This window comes from Mus caroli, chromosome 1 (assembly GCF_900094665.2).
Source record: "Mus caroli chromosome 1, CAROLI_EIJ_v1.1, whole genome shotgun sequence".
NCBI lineage: Eukaryota > Metazoa > Chordata > Mammalia > Rodentia > Muridae > Mus > Mus caroli.
The window spans coordinates 20,416,507-20,434,678 of NC_034570.1; the positions used below are offsets into that span (position 1 = coordinate 20,416,507).

Consider the following 18,172-nt stretch of genomic DNA (forward strand, 5'->3'; position numbering starts at 1 on the left):
TGTGTACCCTTTGGTTGGTAGTTTAGTCTCTGGGAGCTCTGGGGGTACTGGTTGGTTCATATTATTGTTCCTCCTATGGGGCTGCAAACCCCTTCAGCTCCTTGTGTCCTTTCTCTAGCTCCTCCATTTGAGACTCTGTGCTCAATCCAATGGATGGCTGTGAGCACCCACTTCTGTATTTGTCAGCCACTGGTAGAACCTCTCAGGAACAAACAAATCAGTGGCCTTCCTCTACTCAAAGGATAAACAGGGTGAGAAAGAAATTAGAGAAACAACACCTTTCACAATAGTCACAAATAAGATAAAATATCTTGGTGTGACTCTAACTAAGCAAGTGAAAGATCTGTATGACAAGCACTTCAAGTCTCTGGAGAAAGAAATTAAAGAAGTTCTCAGAAGATGGAAAGATCTCCCATGCTCATGAATTGATAGGCTTAATATAGTACAAATGGCTATCTTGCCAAAAGCAATCTACAGATTCAATGCAATCCCCATCAAAATTCTAAATCAATTCTTCATCGAGTTAGAAAGATCAATTTCCAAATTCGCTTGGAATAACAAAAAACCCAGGATAGCCAAAACTATTTTCAACAAAAAAAGAACTTCTGGGGGAGTGACCATCCCTGACCTCAAGCTGTACTACAGAACAATAATGATAAAAACTGTATGGCATCGGTACCGAGACAGACATGTTGATCAATGGAATAGAATTGAAGACCCGAAATGAACCTATACACCTATGGTCACTTGATCTTTGATAAAGGAGCTAAAATGATCCAGTGGAAAGAAGACAACATTTTCAACAAATGGTGCTGGTTCAACTGGCAGTTAGCATGTAGAAGAATGCAAATCAATCCATTCTTATTTCCTCGGATCCTATTTTGATATTCTGCTCTGGCAGTAGGAGGGGTGGACTGGTGATGGACACCCTCTTGCTTGGTGGTAGGGATGTTGGGGTAAACTGCAAAGCATGGAATTCAGTTTTCTTCTATATACATAATGCCAAATTATGGAATGATATCTATTACACAAGCATTTTGTGAGTAAAAGCAAGTAATTTTAAGTAAAGAGCTGAATATTAGGCTTTTTCCAACATGGTGTCTGACTTTTCAAAATAAGGATGTAATTTAAATAAGAGAAGTAAAATCCCCAAATGTCACGATAATGTATTGTTTTCAAATAATTTGAATGTTTATATATATGGCAATATGTTCTTCTGTAAGACAGAGAGCATTATATTGCATAAGAAAAATGTGATGGAGACATGGAACAGACATGAGCACAGAGTAGTGAGAGGGAAAGTCAGACCCCAGTTTTGATTTAGAGTCTGTGAACTTATTAAGTTGTGAGGTTTGAGACAGACCAGGGAGTTTTTAATCTTAGTTTCTTTATTTACAGCCTTACATATTTTCTTTAAAAAAGAAAGCTATTTGTTCAGTTAAAGCCTTTACAACAAATTCTAGAAACTGGATGGCTTATAAGCCAACAGAAATTAACTTTCACAGAGGGAGAGCCTAGGTATCTAAGATCAAGGTGCGGGCCTCAGGGTGTTCTGGTGAAAGCTCTCTCCAGGTTGCTCACCACAAAAGTCTTGTGTCCTTACATGATGGTAAAAGGTTTTGAGTACTCTCTCTGAGTCTTCATTATAATGGCAGTACTCTCACATGAATGCTATACCACATGGCATGACCTAATTACCTCTCCAAGGCTGTCTCCTCTCCTTGGGGATTAGCATATAAAATTCCAGCATGTAAAATTGAGGGATGGAAAGGGCGAGACAACTGTTCTATTACAAAGGCCATCCTGTGAAATTTTCCAACCTCAAAAGAAATATTTTTCTTTAGCTCCATGTTGCAAAATAATGCCCACATCTTGTAGTCCTTGATACCCTTATGTCCACTTTACTAATAACTAAATGACTTGAATTGGTGAGTGTTTCCATTTCTGCTAGGGAATTCTGTTACATCGGCCCACTTCATTTTGTTTAAAACAGCATCTTCGGAAAGTCTTTTATGCAAAGAAGACTATTTTCAACTTGATTGTAAACAAAGAAAATTGTTGATGCTGGTTTAGTGAGGCAATTTGTAATGGAGCATCCGTGCCCTACCATTTCTCCAGTGAATAGTCTATTTTTGACTGCAGACAAGCGTGTGCATAATGCAAGCATAAGAGGCAGGAAGAGACTGTGTCTCTCTCACACCTGCATTCATCTTGTAGGCAGGTGTTTAGAGCTGCTATACATGAGTGTTCGTATAATAGGGTATGCTTTTTCCATCGCTGCCGGTGCACGCAATCAGACTCCTGAAAGAGTTCTGTGCTTAAAGAAAACTTGTCAATAAGTCGACCAAGTTGATCTCATAAAGAGCAAATGGGCTTCACTGTTTAAGTACTTTCTTGGGAGTCCATTATGAAGACAGACCTTCTAACAATGGCAGTGGGAGTACAGGCAAAAAGCTTCAACTGTTTACTATACCAGCATTTTAAGATCAATAATCCTTTACTTTATTCAGTTTGGAATCAAGCTACAACTTACATCCCAGTCTTTCCCTGTGCTGCCAGGAAGAGACTGTTTATAAAGAGCATGTATGACAAGCTGTGAGGTTCATCATAATGGGTCAGCTCTGGCAAAGATGACGGTAAAACACATTGAATGTCTTTGTTAGGAAACATGGAGCCAGGAACTAGTGGCCTTGTGCTATATCACCCAAGTCCTCTGATTCTCCTTTTTCTTACCCTGTCGCATTTCTGAAACCTGAATAGAGCTGTGCAGGCAGAATGACTCTAATAAAAACCTAGAGCAGAGAAAACCTCAGAGGAATTTTTAGAAACTCTTATTTCAAAGCCAATTTTCTGTTCAAAAACCTACACAAACTGGAACTGAATAGCCTATTGGTTTCAGTGCACAAAAGATAGATTTTTAATGTTTGTGGGGGAGGGGGAGACAAGAACTTGTATCTCATTCCTTCAATTCTATGTAGCTTCTATAATAATTTTGTGTTGTGAATCAATAACTCTTTAACATGTTTAGGAATAGAATAATGTTACAAGATATGAGTCGAATTTTGTTCTGCACACATGAAAAACACAGCTCTCACTTGAAGTTTATTCTGGAGACAAATATGAATGATCATATCCTGAGGATTCAGGTCATGTCAAATTCCATGTACCAACATGGTAACAGTTTGATGAAATTTGTTTTTTTTTAAATATGAGATCATAATATAAACACATAATTCCTTCTTCCCTCCTTATGAAGATTTTATAGTAACAGAATAAGATAAGTCATAAATTAAGAAATTTTTCAATGTGATGAAATCATAAGATAGGTGGGTTAAAGTATGTAGCCTCTAACAAGCCTGAAGCAGGCTGAGCCAGACCTTGACTTTGTCTTAAGGTGGAGCCTGCCTCCCTAGATCACTCTATTGTTCAGCCACTGCCACTGCTGCTACCTGCTGGGAGTCAGCCTAGCTGTTCCAGAGTCTACATCTGATCCTACACGTGGTCACCTGCAGCTGGGCTCCAAAGATGATTTGGCGGGAATGGACTTTCCCCTCTCCTTTATAAAGCGTGTCCGCCGCCATTAAAGTTGAGCCTTGATCAGGATCCTGTCTTGTTTCCATTTCTCTCTTTCTTCCACCTAGATTCCTTTTCTTTCAGCTCCAAGATGCCTCCCAGACTTGAACCCAGACATGAGAGCCAGAGGCTGGCCCCCAACAAAAGTAGAGTATAGCATCACTAATGTAGGCCTGAGATTCTATCTCAGGACACTCAGGCTTTCTGGTTTGGTGGAAGCTAGTGGTTGGTCAAATTAACACATTTCAAAAAGTTTACCTATTAGTCACAAGGATAACCATTTCTTCATCTGACCCCTTATGCTATTCTGAATTTTGTGTTTTATAATAAATTCCATCTTGTAATCTGACCAGAGAGACCTTCAACATTAGTGTGTACAGTTTTTTTTTTTTTCACAGCTATGCCAAATACATTTGTATAATTGTGGCACTATTTCTTCTGATAGGTTGCTTCTAGTACTTCCTCATAAATGCCACATATCCTACAACAGACACATGTTTGTTGTCATTTCATGTAGTGAAAGGATATCTGTGAAGTTACTTTCCCAGAAATGTTATCCTTTCAAGTTCACTACTTCTTTTCAGGCCATAGGGAAACCAGAATTAAAAAAAAAAAGTTTGTATATGTGTATTTTTTTGAGTGTATATCACACATGTACAAATACCCATGAACATGAGAAGAGTTCCCTAGAACTGGATAGGTATAAGCTGCCTCATGTGGATGCTGGAAACAAAACCTAAGACCTCTACAAAGATGTAAAGGGCAGTTAGCTGCTGAGCCAGTCCTCCAGGTCATCAAGTTATATGGGAAGGCATCTGTAAGCAGATTGTCTCAGGTCAGCATGGAAGCATGAAGATCATATTCATGTGCACTGTTCTCACCTCAAGAATAGAGTGTGGGAAATTTAACAAAGGGAGAAATCTCATAGGTTGTTCCTCACAGAGTGATGGGAGGGCACCATCACTTAAGACAAGACTTATAAAACTCATTGAACATGGAAAAGTCAAGCTGGTGCCTACATAGATATGTCACCATTGATACTGAGAGCTACTCTGCATGCTACCAATGGAAAAATGTAAACTGCAGCCCAGCCTTTGATATAGCTCAATGATGTCCTGCCTGCAAAATATACTAGAGAACAAAGCATGTAAGAGTAACCAACCATTATTTAATTTGTCTTAAGGATTACTCCATGAGATAGAACCCATTTTCAATACTGCTTGGGTTACCAAGAACCTGAGATTAGCTAGCCCAGGGACATAGGGTAAAACCAAATATTACTGTTAAAAAAACATGTAGCATTAAAATGGTTCTTCATGACCTTCTGCTATACTCAGAGCAATGCCTTGCTCTTCCTTCATCAGAGAAGCTTCCTCCTGCAGCAGATAGAAACAAATACAGAGACCCACAGCCAGACATTATGTAGAGAGTGAGAGATCTTGGAACATTCAGCCTAAATGAGATGTCTCCATCAAATCCCTCATCTAGGGCTGTGAGAATCCCTCAGAAGAGGAGGTAGAAAGCCAGAGTGGATAGAGGACATACTGAAAACAAAGACCTCCCTTTATCAACATGATCAACACACGTGAGCTTACACAGACTGAGGAAACATGCACATGGCCTATACAGGATCTACACCAGTTGGAATCCTAGAACTGAAAGGAGAAGTGGACACAGGTCCCCATCCCTAAACCAGAAGCAATACCACTTGCAAATCAAAATTGAGCTTCCTCCAAAGGAGCCTCACTGGGAAAGCAAACTATTCTACATGCCCAGCAGCAGAGGGCCAAAAGAAAATGAACTCACTTTTGAAGGCTCTTTATCCCACGGGGTCAGGTCAGGGAACTTCTTTTTAGTTAGATTTTTTTGTCTTATTTTTTAATTTATGTTTTTATCCTATTTGTATTTATTTTCTTCTCTCTTTTTGATCCTACAGGTCCCGTGTGTATGTATTATGGCTTCCAGCATCACGTTTTTATGAGATTCCTGAGTGTTCCAACAAGTGGGTCTCTCCTTCTTGTGCCTTCTCTGGGTTCTTTTCCTTCTGTTTGGTTATTTTGCCTATTTCGAATGTGTTAGCTTGTATTGTATGTTAATACATTTTGTTTTATTATATTTATTATTCTTCTGTAGAAGCCTGTTTGTTTTCTAACGAGAGATAGAAAGTGAATAGATCCTGATGGGAGGGGAGGTACGGTAGGGGCTGGAAGGAGAAGAGGAAGGGGAAACTTTAATCAAAATAGATATTGTGAAGGAAAAAGTCTATCTTCAATAAAAGGTAAAAGTGTCTCAGTAGCAGCTAGGAAATAGGAAAATGTGTTGGGAATAAGCCAAACGTTTCCAAGATAGAGCAGGCCAGATTAAGGAAAACAGATCCCAGTGAAACACATATTTAAAAACAGGCTTCTGGTGCACATATTAGCTCATAATAAGAATTACTGGAAGCAGAGAACTCGGCGTAAAGGCCATAACTCTACTTTGCATAATTTCAGAAAAGATAGAGCCGACTGAGTCATTTCCTGTTTAAAATTCTTCCCTGGTCTCATTTGTCCTTTACAAAATATATAAGATTTTTGAGATGGCAACCCACCTGCTTTGATGTCTCTTGATCATTGACCCCATTTACTTATCACATTCCATTCATATGACCAAATCTGCATGCCCTTTCTACAGTAGACACTCGTTCTTCATCTTTCACCCTTCAGCCTAGGTATCATATTCCTCAAGAAAGGACACTGACCCTAACCCAAGTCACACACACTGAAATGATTTTTGTTGTTGTTGTTGTTTTGTTTTTTTTGCTGTACACGGCTTTTTTACCCTTGTTTAAGTCATCACATTAGATCTTTTTTTTTTTTTTTTTTAACTTCCTACCTGCTTCTCCAAAACTGAAACTTCACAACGCCATGGAAAGACTGAAGAACAAAGGAAACTACTGACATAGAAGGTAGAGGATCCCTTGATCTGGACCTCTTGCTGGCTGGGAAGGCGGAATCCCAGCTCAGTTAACATTTACTATAAAAAGATGCCAATTTCGTGTTAAAATAGTAGTAGCTGAGGTTTAAAGACAGGATTGAATATGGACTCAGTCCTTTCACCAGATAATGACTGAGCATCTCCAGCAAAACTGAAACTAAATACTAAAGGACAAAATCAATTGTCACTAGCCATGGAGGAAATAACCTGTCCCTTGACAAACCCTTGTTTGCTACAGCAATATAGACATTTTCTTGCAAGCAGCACGCAACTCACAGTGTTTTATCTGCTTACTTCTCTTGATTTTATTACACAAAGAAGAATATTATAATTACACATAGAGAAATGTGGCCTGCCATTAACAGAACCTAATTATTAATTAACTTAATTCATTGAGGGAACAGAACCATTTATTAAGTAGAAAATACATAGTACCCAAATTAAATTAAGCCAATCATAATTGAAGCTTGCTATGAAGACACACTACAAAGGCTGAGGCAGGAGGATTGAGAATTTGAACCCAGCTTGGGCTATACAGCAAGATCTTGTCTTAAAATAATGTTTTATTTAAATGTATTGGGTTTTCATTTTTAAAGTTAAAATTATGATCTATGCTTTTAAGTTAGTTTAACAAAAATTTCAGCATGCTAAGAAAATAATTTAAAGTATTTATCTCCTAGTCTTAATGCAAGTTGATATGCCAAAGCTTGTTGATATCCATGGGAGACCTCCCTTTTCTGAGGAGACTCAGAGACAGGGTGGACAGGGAGGATGTGAGGGAAGGACTAGGAGGAGAGGAGGGCAAGGAATCTGAAATAAGGATGTAAAAGTATATAAATAACTTAGTCAATAAAAATATTCTTGGAAAACCAGTGAAATAAACAAAAGTATTATTTATCTCTCATTTACATGTGAGTATCAATAAACAGGTTGTTTTTTTTTTGTTGTTGTTGTTTTTTCCTTCGATTTTTGTTTCTGTTTTTTTTTTTTGGTTTGTTTGTTTTTAGTTTTTCAAGACAGGGTTTCTCTGTGTAGCTATGGCTGTCCTGGAACTCATTCTGTAGACCAGGCTAGGCTCAAACTCAGAACTCTGCCTGCCTCTGCCTCCCAAGTGCTGGGATTAAAGTCACGTGCCACCACTGCCTAGCAGTGAGCAATTTTTTTTAAAACTTTCTAGAAGGATATGTTGAAGGATAATGAAGACAAAGCTGGCTCATGTCCAGGGAGCTGAATACTTAGCACCTGGCAGAAAAACTCCATTTTCCTTGCTTCTTTGAGTAGAGATGTAGCCCTGTGGTTTCAACCGGATGGGGGGATACCAGGAAGAGTGAGACACTAGGGGGAACTCCAAATTCTGGGCACAGACATCTCAACATCTTGTCAAGCTTGTAGAGATGGTTCAGTAGTTAAGAGCACTGACTGCTCTTCCAAAGGTCCTGAGTTGAATTCCCAGCAACCACATGGTGGTTCACAACCACCCGTGATGAGATCTGACACCTTCTTCTGGTGCATCTGAAGACAGCTATAGTGTACTTACATCTAATAATAAATAAAATCTTTAAAAAAGAAAAGAAAAGAAAAAAGGAAAAGAAAAGAAAGGAAAGGAAAAGGATCTGTGAGACACAGGGAGTGGCTGGAGGGCCAATAAAAAAATAAAATAAAATAAAATAAAATAAAATATAATAAACAGCTGCCTGGAAACTTTAGCAGCTGCCTGTTGTTGGGAGTGCAGCTATGGGCTTGGTCCCTGGCAAGGTAATGAATGGTATTTGGAAAACATCTCAGTATTTCTGCAAAACCTTGATGTTTGTGTCTTAGGGGGAAAGAGGCAAAGGCCATGTTTCAGTAAAGTCCGGAAATTCTGCCTCCGTGCTGCCCTGATGCTTCTCTACTAAAGTAATTGCAGAAGAAACACAGGTCACCCACTACTCAGTGCTTTATTGTTTTCTTTTTCTTTCTTTCTCTCTGTCTTTCTCTGTCTTTCTCTGTCTCTCTCTGTCTCTCTCTCTGTCTNCTCTCTCTCTCTCTCCTTCCCTCCCTCCCTCCCTCCCTCTCTCTCTCTCTCTCTCTCTCTTTTGTCTCCCTGATCCTTGCCTCCTAGAAAATGGTAGCAGAGTGTGGCCACCAGTGCCCATGGGTTCCTGGGTTCCTGAAAGGAAAGCTGAGGATGGATGTGAAGGATGGTGAGAGAAATAACGAGCCAAGAAAAAGTTCTCTGATCAAGGCTCGATCTTTAATTGTAGGGTCTTGAATTTAAAGGGGGGGGGACCCCATGCCCTACCCCCACTTTGACCAGATCTTGTTGCTTTGTCAAGATCTCCTCAGGAAAGCAAGCTCAGCTGCTCAGCAGGTAGTTTCTTGCAGGAAGCTGCAGATGTGGCACACAATAGACTTTACCTAGGTGGGAAGACTCCACCCTAGGTGGGCTAGCCATCTGTCTCAGAAACAGGTCTGATTCAGCCTGCTCAAGGCTGAGGGAAATGTCATAGCAGAGGGTCCCACTACCCTCATCCATGCTAACAGAGCAAAGAGATCTACAGAATGGAAAAGTTCAGCTTAGTCACATTTAAAAGGAAAAAAAGTACTTCAAAATCATACTGGCTTAAAGGTTTCTCCCTCTTCTGGCCCTTCCAATCTCTCTACTCCTTGTGCAATGGTCCCTGGACTATGGGGAGAGGGGCTATGATAGAAATGTCTCCGTTTATGGCTAAGCGCAGACACTTTTCTTTGTACTTTAACCAGTTCTGAGTTTCTGATTTAACCGAAGTGCACAAAGCAAGTTCTATGATGAAGATTTGAACTCTGATCCTCGTGCTTACACAGATAAGGTTCTTACCTTCTGAGCCATCCACGGGGTCCTATGCCTGTTTTCTTGTGTGGATTTTAGGGGCCCAAGTTCACTCAGGCCTCTGTGCTTATTCAGAAAGCTGAACCATCTCCTTACTCCAAGTCTTCACCTTTATATGTATGTGGTATGTATGAACTGTTGTATATGTGTAGGTACACATATGTTCATATGTGACGAGTCCAGAGACCAGCAGTGAGACACCCCTCCCCTGTATATTTTGAGGCAGTCTCTCACTTGAACAAGGGCTTGTCAGTTGGGCCAGTCTGGCTAACTAGCTTGGGAATGGACAAAGCTGGGGAATGCAGTAGAATCCCCTGTTCCTGCCTCCAGAGCACTCTGAGTGCGGGTGCTGCGTCATATCCATACGCTATTTACCTATGTCCTGGGGACCTGAACTTGGATCCTCGGGCTTGTACAAGTGCTTAACCAGCAGCCTGGTCCTGTCTTCACTTCTTGATACAATCTCTTTAAGATGCCTTTAATCCCAGCACTAGGGAGGCAGAGGCAGGTGGATTTCTGAGTTTGAGGCCAGGCTGGTCTACAAAGTGAGTTCCGGGTCAGCCAGGGCTATACAGAGAAACCCTGTCTTGAAAAACCAAAACAAAAAACAAAAAAAAAAAAAAAAAAAAAAAAAAAAAAGAAAAAGAAAAAGAAAAAGATTTCAATGTATGAACATGGGGGTGGAGGTGGGAAAGAGTTCTGGCCACATTCTGACCATAGCAATGCTCAAAATCAAAATCAAGTTAGATTTTCCTTCTATAATGAGCAATTACAATTTAATGCAGGTCTATACATTCCTCCCATGATTTTGATTAATATATTAAGTGACGATAAGTAGGAATTTCAAACACTGCTTAAAGATATATTTTCTCAAGGTAATATTACACACACTGATAGATGTACATCCTTACATAGATTAAATCTAGGTATGTTTATTATAATATTATTTAATATGATAGTGCTATCTGAGGTGCTAGGTCATATTTTAATTTTGTTTTAAAATCTGGGTTTAAAACTGGTAATAAAACTAAAAAGAAAGTTAGTGAAATTTTTCTGTAGACCTTTTTAAGTCCCCACAGTGTTCTGCTTGACTCTTGTTTGCTTCTTGAGTAAACAATCTGTCTGAAAATGAAGAATTGCTGTTGTGTTTGGAGAAGCACTCCAGTTGAGCTGTTCTGTGGCTAAATAGGTTTCTGTGGGCTGGTCTGTCCATGATTCTTAACACTGAGTGTAGGAGAAAATGTATTTGGGGTTCCAAATAGCATTCCTAGGAATAAAAAGTGCAGTAGGATGGGGACTTTGTGTTCTGTTCTAGTCACTCTGTCCCTTTGGCAGTCATTTACTCTTTCAGGCCACTGTGGGACTCTGAACAAACAGGAGACAATCTGTGTTCGTACTTTGAGTGGCAAGTTTAATGTCGACAAATCTGAGAATCTGAGAACGAGATCCCATTGGCTTCCACTGAGCTCCTTCACCCCCTCAAGTTGGCCCTAGCTCCTCCAGTCTTGCCACAGTTATGGCTGGATGTAGTGTGTGTACCCAGAACTGTGGGGACAATTCAGTGCTGGAGCTCAGAGCTGATTGTTAAAACCCCAGGGAGCGCCTTTTAAAATTGCATCTCTGGTTTCCTGGGTGATGCACACATCAGCAATCATGTGAGAACAATATGCAACTTTGTTCCTCGAAGTGTGGGCCACTTGAGTTTGGTACAGGAAGGAAGAAAATGAGAAGCTGCACAGCATTTAGATTAAGCTTCCTGCAGGAAAAGGGAACATAGTGAATATGCTATTTTGCACAGGATTAGAATTGAAACCACATAGGGCCAACATACTCAAACCTCAGTGTATGAATAATTCTTTTACTTCTCTTCAGGATGAAAACAAACCTCTAGTAGAGAACCACAGGCCCTTAGAGCTACAGGCGTTGTAAAACTTCAGATGATCATTACAGGTAGTCCTCGAGTGGCACAGCAATGCAGGAACAGTACGTGTTTGTGTGCCCTGAAATCATGAAAAGCCATCACAATAACAAATGGAGAATCTGTGTTGGTTCCGTGGCCATTAGAAAGGATCAACACATTAAAGTCTCTTATTGTTGGTTTTTGATCTAGAAAGAAAATAAAAAATAGTAAAATGGTACATTTGGGGTGGATTATTAGAATCCTTAATAAAGACATGGTTTGTAACAAATTAGCCAAGGTGATTCCATCGGTAGCTGTAGGTGGGACAACACAAGTCTTTTTTAAAATTTCTTTTTGTAAAGACTAATTTTATTCATTTTAAGTTTATGAGTATACTGTAGCTGTCTTCAGACACACCAGAAGAGGGCATCGGATCCCATTACAGATGGTTGTGAGCCACCATGTGGTTGCTGGGAATTGACTTCTGGAAGAACAGTCAGTGCTCTTAACTGCTGAGCCATCTTTCCAGCCCCAGACAACACATCTTATAATAGTAACAAAACACAATTGGTATGAATGTAGATCCAAATGCATATTCAGAGAGGCTGATTGACAGACATCTTTCTTGACTAATCTGAGACAAAGAAAGAGATTTTGGGGAACTGATTTTATCTGAAGAAATGTGGCTTTGTCTTCATTCCAGCAGACCAAGAACTGTACCACAAAAGGTGGTTTCTTCCATCTCTTATGCTTCCTTTGAGGCATGGTAAATTGCTTTATGATAATCTATAGATCAAAATCTGTATACCATAGTCTATATATCATTCCTTTTATATTTTAGACTAGTGCCCCTCATAGGTCCATGGGCTGAAAGCATGATTCATGCCACACAGTACTGTTGTGACATAGTGAGAAATTTGAGAGACAGGGCTGAGGTGACATTTTAAGTTATTGGAGACTTGCCTACAGATAGCATTTTTTTTTTAATATTTAGAAATTCATACTTGTATTTTGATTATCTTCAGGCCAGATCCTGCTGTTAACTCCTCTCAGAGTCATCCCCACACCTCAGACCACCCACTACCACTTCCTACCTCCCTACTCTCCCCAATTTTGTGCTCCCCACCCCCTGTTTTTTAACTCAATAACTTACTCTTTTCAGTTTGTTTCCCATACACTTACAATGTGGTGTCATCCACTGGAGAGTGGTTATCCAACCAAAGGTCAGACCATTAAGTAAACTGACTTTCCCTCATCTAGAAGATTCATGGGTCACTTCAGGATCCATGCTGGAATGCTGACTGGCTTGACCCTCTGCAGGTCTTGGGTAGGCAACCACTGGTGCTTATTGGTTTGTAAACACAACAGTCCTGCTGGGTCCAGAAAGTATTGTTTTTCTTTGGTTGTCCCTGACCTCTGACTTCTACAATCTTTCAGATCCCTTTTCCAAGATGGTGTCTGAATCCTGGGATAAAGATGTTCATCTCATTTGTGGCTTTTTACTCTAAAGTTTCTTATTATCTGCACTTTGAGTACTTGTGGGTGCTGCTACTACGTGCTGCCACAAAGTAATTTCTTTACTGAGTTGGAGAGTTGCACTAATTCTGTTCTAAAATAGATTCACTGCATCCTCAAAGGGTATTGTGGGATCCATTTCTTTCTCTGTCACTGTTTCACTACACAGCTGCCAAGCAAGCAGCTTGTTTCAACACATCCCATAACTATCTATCATGGGAGCAACTAACCATCAACTAAAACCTGCAAAGACAAGACTTCCTTTAATTTAATTATCTGAAATATTTTGCTACAAGATTAAAAAACCAACTTACTGCTGAAAAAAAAGAAATGGAGTTTTAAAAACTTAACTCGTCATCGTGATGGCTAGCATAAAAGTTGAAAGAAGGCAATTTTATAAGTAGAATCAAGGTTGTTTCGTGAGTGTGATTTTTTTTTAAGTAAGTGGTTTGTGCTCATTAAGTCAATTGGTAGAAACAAGTTTTTAAAGTAATTTTAGAGTATGAAATAATTTGTCAAAATAGCTTTTAGGAAAATAACAAGAATGCGTAAAAAAGTAAAATAAAGTGGAGAGGTCAGGCCTGTGTTTTAACACATTTTGTGAATCAATTTTGGTAAGTTTTTAAAGACAAGAATCCCACATAGCATACAACCATTTTGTAGAACCACAGAGCATAAGTAAGCGTGAATTTATTGTAGGAGAGATAACTATCTAAAATGTCTTTGTAGAGAGAAAGAGTTAAGACATTGTATTTTTAAAAAGAATTAAGAATAATTGTATTTTGACCCTTTCCCGTTCCAGCCTGAATGAAGAAGGCTCGCAGATTAGTGACACCCAGAAATTAAGAATTGTTTTTGAACCCAGGAGGTCGGTGACAGCTGCTCCGGTTGTCATCATGCTACAAAATGACTATATTGAGTTGCACCCCAAACAATACGGATATCATTTGGACTACCTACAGAAAAAGAGAAAGAAAGGTTGGGAGGCCCATGAATGTTCAAAGAAGCCAAAAAAAAAATGGCTCAAAAGCAAAGCTCTACAGTAAACAGTGCCATGCTGAGAAAATACAAATGAAAAGACTATTAAGATGCATGAAAAGAGAAAGACTAAGCAGAAGGGTGATGAGAGGACTCCACAAGGAGCAGTCCCCGCCTATCTGCTGGACAGTGAGGGGCAGTTGAAAGCAAAAGTACTTTCCAACATGATTAAGCAGAAACGAAAAAAAAAAGGTGGGAAAATGAGAGATCCCTCTACCCAAAGTTCATGCCCAAGGAGAAACAGAAGTACTGAAAGTTACTTGAACAGGAAGAAGAAAGACAACCTGGAAGAGGATGGTTGCTAAAGACTGCTTTGTTAGTGATGGCTTTACAAAAAAACCCATCTAAATATGAAAGGTTCATTAGGCCTATGGGTCTATGTTTCAAAAAAGCCCATGTCACACACCCTGAGCTGAAAGCTACCTTTTGCCTGCCTATTCTCAGTGTGAAAAAGAATCCATCATCCCCATTATATACAACCCTGGGTGTGATCACCAAAGGTACATTTATTGAAGTCAATGTGAGCGAGTTGGGCCTTGTGACACAAGGAGGCAAGGTTATTTGGAGAAAGTGTGCCCAAGTTACCAACAATCATGAGAATGATGAGTGCATAAATGCAGTCTTGCTGGTTTGACAGAGATGTCTTACAATTATTCCACTCAATACCGAAGACTACACACACAGGACAACACCATCGTGTGTGCCCTTCCCCTAGCCTTGAGCAGGCTAAATAGATCTTAAGTGTTTGCCACAGTTGAACTTCCACTGACATGGGTAGAGAGTCTTCTGCCTTGCTGCACCTGCAATTTCCCACAGCAACAGACTGCCTGCTAAGCTTGCTTTGCAACATAATCCAGCTGAAACAAACGATGGGTCTGTGGGCTATATAAATACAGTGCTAAATATTAAACTTTGAGTCTTGATCAGAAACCTTTGTCCTTTCAGGTACCCAGTTCATCTATGGCTGCTGGACAGCTACAGCATTGCTGGGAGCTTTCTGAACTACCAAGCAGCCTTACTCCATGTGCAGTCATCAAGAAGTATTTATTAAATTGTAAAGGAAAATAAAACACTGCCCAATTTAAAAAAAGAATAATAATTGTATTTTATCTGCAGTGTTTTCTCTTTGCCAACAGTATCCCATTCATAAGCAACCAGGAAGTGGCTCTGTGGCTGAAGTTTTCTAGGATAATGGGTAAACTAGCTTACGAGTTGGACTGATTTCCCAAAGTGAGCTTAGTGGGCTTGAGGGGGAGCATTTGGGAATCCAGCGATCCAGCTGACAAACCAAAATCTGAGGCGATAAATGCGAGTCGGTCCAGTTGCAAGAAAGAAGCAGCTTGAAGGGAGCCTCAGCAATTGCTGTTAGATATGATGGTCATTAGCATATTCATTAGGACTCTGGATTAGAAGTAAACACCAAATTAATGGAACAGTTGAAAAATGAGCTGGGAACATCAGCTTACAGTAGTGAGGACAATGGAACACATGTGAGTAGAAATTGAAGAACTGTTTTAATAAAAAAGACACCAAGCAGAGAAAAGAAAGGAGGGTTTAATCTGAAACTTGGCCATGCAATATTATGAGATTGTATATTAACTAAAGGTACCTGCATTATAGGTTATCAGGGCCTTGCTATCCATCCCAGAGAATTACTATGCCTGCCTCCACATAGATCTCGTTTTTTAAAGGAAGAAATTACTGAAGAGGAATGCCTGGATTGAGGTCTCTGTTTCTAGAACATCATACATTATGTCATGCATACGTACAAATGCTCGATAATGAAAGTGATAAAATTCTCGTGAATTATGAGGAGCACTAGATTCTCCTTTTCTGATCATGTTGTACTCCATTGCTGTTCATCCTAAGTACAGACGGTGAGCAGTATGAGCGTTCTCAGGTGACGCCCTGCCCTGAAGGAATTTACTGTTATGAACTGACAGCTTCTATATCGAAAACAGAAAGGCTCAGAGAGTTTGCTCACAGAATTCTCTGTTAGTTCAGGCACCGTAAGTCTAGGTGCCCAAATTTCTCACTTTTCAGTTAGAAACTTTCCTTTGAATTTCTAGAGTTCTCTGATAAATTATGAACCAACATTTCAGTGATATGGTTTCCAATGGGAGGGATTTCCCCATCTATAAGCGACCGAGCAAGAATTAACTATCAGCAGTTGTTATTTAAATTAAAGTCTAAAAGCCAAGGAATTTACTAGAAGTGCTCATCTATACCCAAACATCTATCTTTATTTGGCATATAAAATGGACATATATGTTTTAATTAGACAGGAAAGCTAATATCAGTACCTGCAATTACATTAAAGAAGGTTCTCCTAGGGCCACAGCGGAAAGGCAGCCCTACTAGCAAATGAAATAGAAATAGAAAAGAATTTTTCTTACTTAGTCTTCATGAGAAAATATTTCCTTCAAATTTTATAATTTTATTTTTACACCCTCAAATTGTTCAAAATTACAGCTATAAGAGCAATTACATCTACTTTGTCCTGATAGCCAAGCCATTCAAATCTATTTAAATCCAGCTTTAACAGGAGACTTATTCTCTTCTCACCACAGAACAGAAATTCTCAGCACCCAGCAAATTCACTTGTTTCATTATTGCCTCAAAACAAAGGACATCTTTTGTCTTAAATAAAAGTTAGCATCTTACTTAGTAAATGGTTTCAAGAGAAAATCTTTGAGTGCTTTAAGATCTTTTTGTTTACACTTGGACTAGAATTAAAAACTCTACTGAAATTTGAAAGAAAGAAAAATAAACATAAAACAAAACAAGATCCAGAACTAAGTATTAAAGTAAACAACACTACTGCAGAATAGCAAGATTTGTAAGCACTGGCTTTCATATCGAGAGAGAGAGAGAGAGTGTGTGTGTGTGTGTGTGTGTGTTTGTACCCAAGATTGATGTCTAGGGTCTCTTTCAATCTCTTGTCACCATGGCAAGGTCTATCATTTGAAAGCAGCGCTCATTGATTTGACTTACTTAGCCAGCCAACTTTCTCTAGGAGTCACCTGTTCCTGCCCTCTCCTGTGCTGGAATTACAGGCAGGCTGTGTCAACTGCTCAGGTTCTATCTGGGTGCTATGGATTCTAACTCCAGTTTTATCCTTTCATAGCAAACGCTTAACCCACTGAGTCCTGTTTCTATCCCCAAGAAGCCTTTGAAGAACATCTACTCAGAAAGTTGTATTGCATCTAGTTCCCTTGTGTCTTATTTTTGGTAACCCCATAGTCAAGAACTCTTAAAACATTCTTCACTTGTTTCAAGACTGGAGAAGCAATGTAATAAAATTCTGTCTGAATGTCATGCACTTGAGGTTTAGTGACACCAAGCATATCCCACCAATTTACTGCCTTGTGAAGCATGAAGTTCCTTTGACGTTGGACCTTCTGGTTACATTTGTGTCTTCCCCAACGATGGATGAATAGCTCTACTGTGCTTCTCCTGCTGCAGACAGGCAGATGGCTAGTAATCAGCTTAGTGTGCAGATTTATATTAAAATATGACTGGCAAAAAGATCCCCTGCCTTCTGCTGGAAAAATCTCTAACTGATTACCACCAGGATTGAGCATGTCTTCAAAGTCCTTTTCCTTTGCAAACTGAACTAACATCCCTAAAGAATCCACTTCTGTCTTCCACTGCTTGAACACTGTTTTGCCTTGGTGATTAGAAAACAATGTTTTCCCAAAGAAAAAAATGTGGTCAAGAGTCTAAATCAACTTGAGTTACCTCTTCCTCTCTCTAAGTCTCATTCCCTTCCTAGCTTTCCATGCCTGGGGGTTTGCATAGCCATGTCTTCTTTTCTTCCTGTAAAAGGTAACTCAGCTGCTCATGATGCCAGAGCTCCCACTTTCTTCTGAGCACCTCTCTTCTTTAATCCTCTCCCTTAAAATCTATATTAAAATGCTTTTTAATGATAATAAAAAAATTCAAAACAATGTCCTTTCTGTCTAATGACCTGCCCCAGGTATGGTATTTAGTGATATCGGCCTTCTCAAACTTTTAACAGCACAAATCCTTTCCAGTAAAGTCTTTCTTTACCTAAGTCCAAATCTGTGCACTCTTTGAGACATCTATGATCTTTAAGGCAGCATTCTCTTCACCTACCGTGAATAATTTTTTATTTTTTATTTTTTTAAAGTTTTTTTTTAATTTTTAATATTTTTATTACATATTTTCCTCAATTACATTTCCAATGCTATCCCAAAAGTCCCCCATAGCGCCCCCGACTTCCCTACCCACCCATTCCCATTCTTTTGGCCCTGGCATTCCCCTATATTGGGGCATATAAAGTTTGCAAGTCCAATGGG

The 18,172-nt window shown here is 39.5% G+C and overlaps 1 pseudogene; it reads left to right on the plus strand.

Moving 5' to 3' along the window:
- The first annotated feature begins 13,708 nt into the window (after positions 1-13,708).
- LOC110303541 lies at positions 13,709-14,484 on the plus strand (annotated as a pseudogene).
- Positions 14,485-18,172: the final 3,688 nt, after the last annotated feature.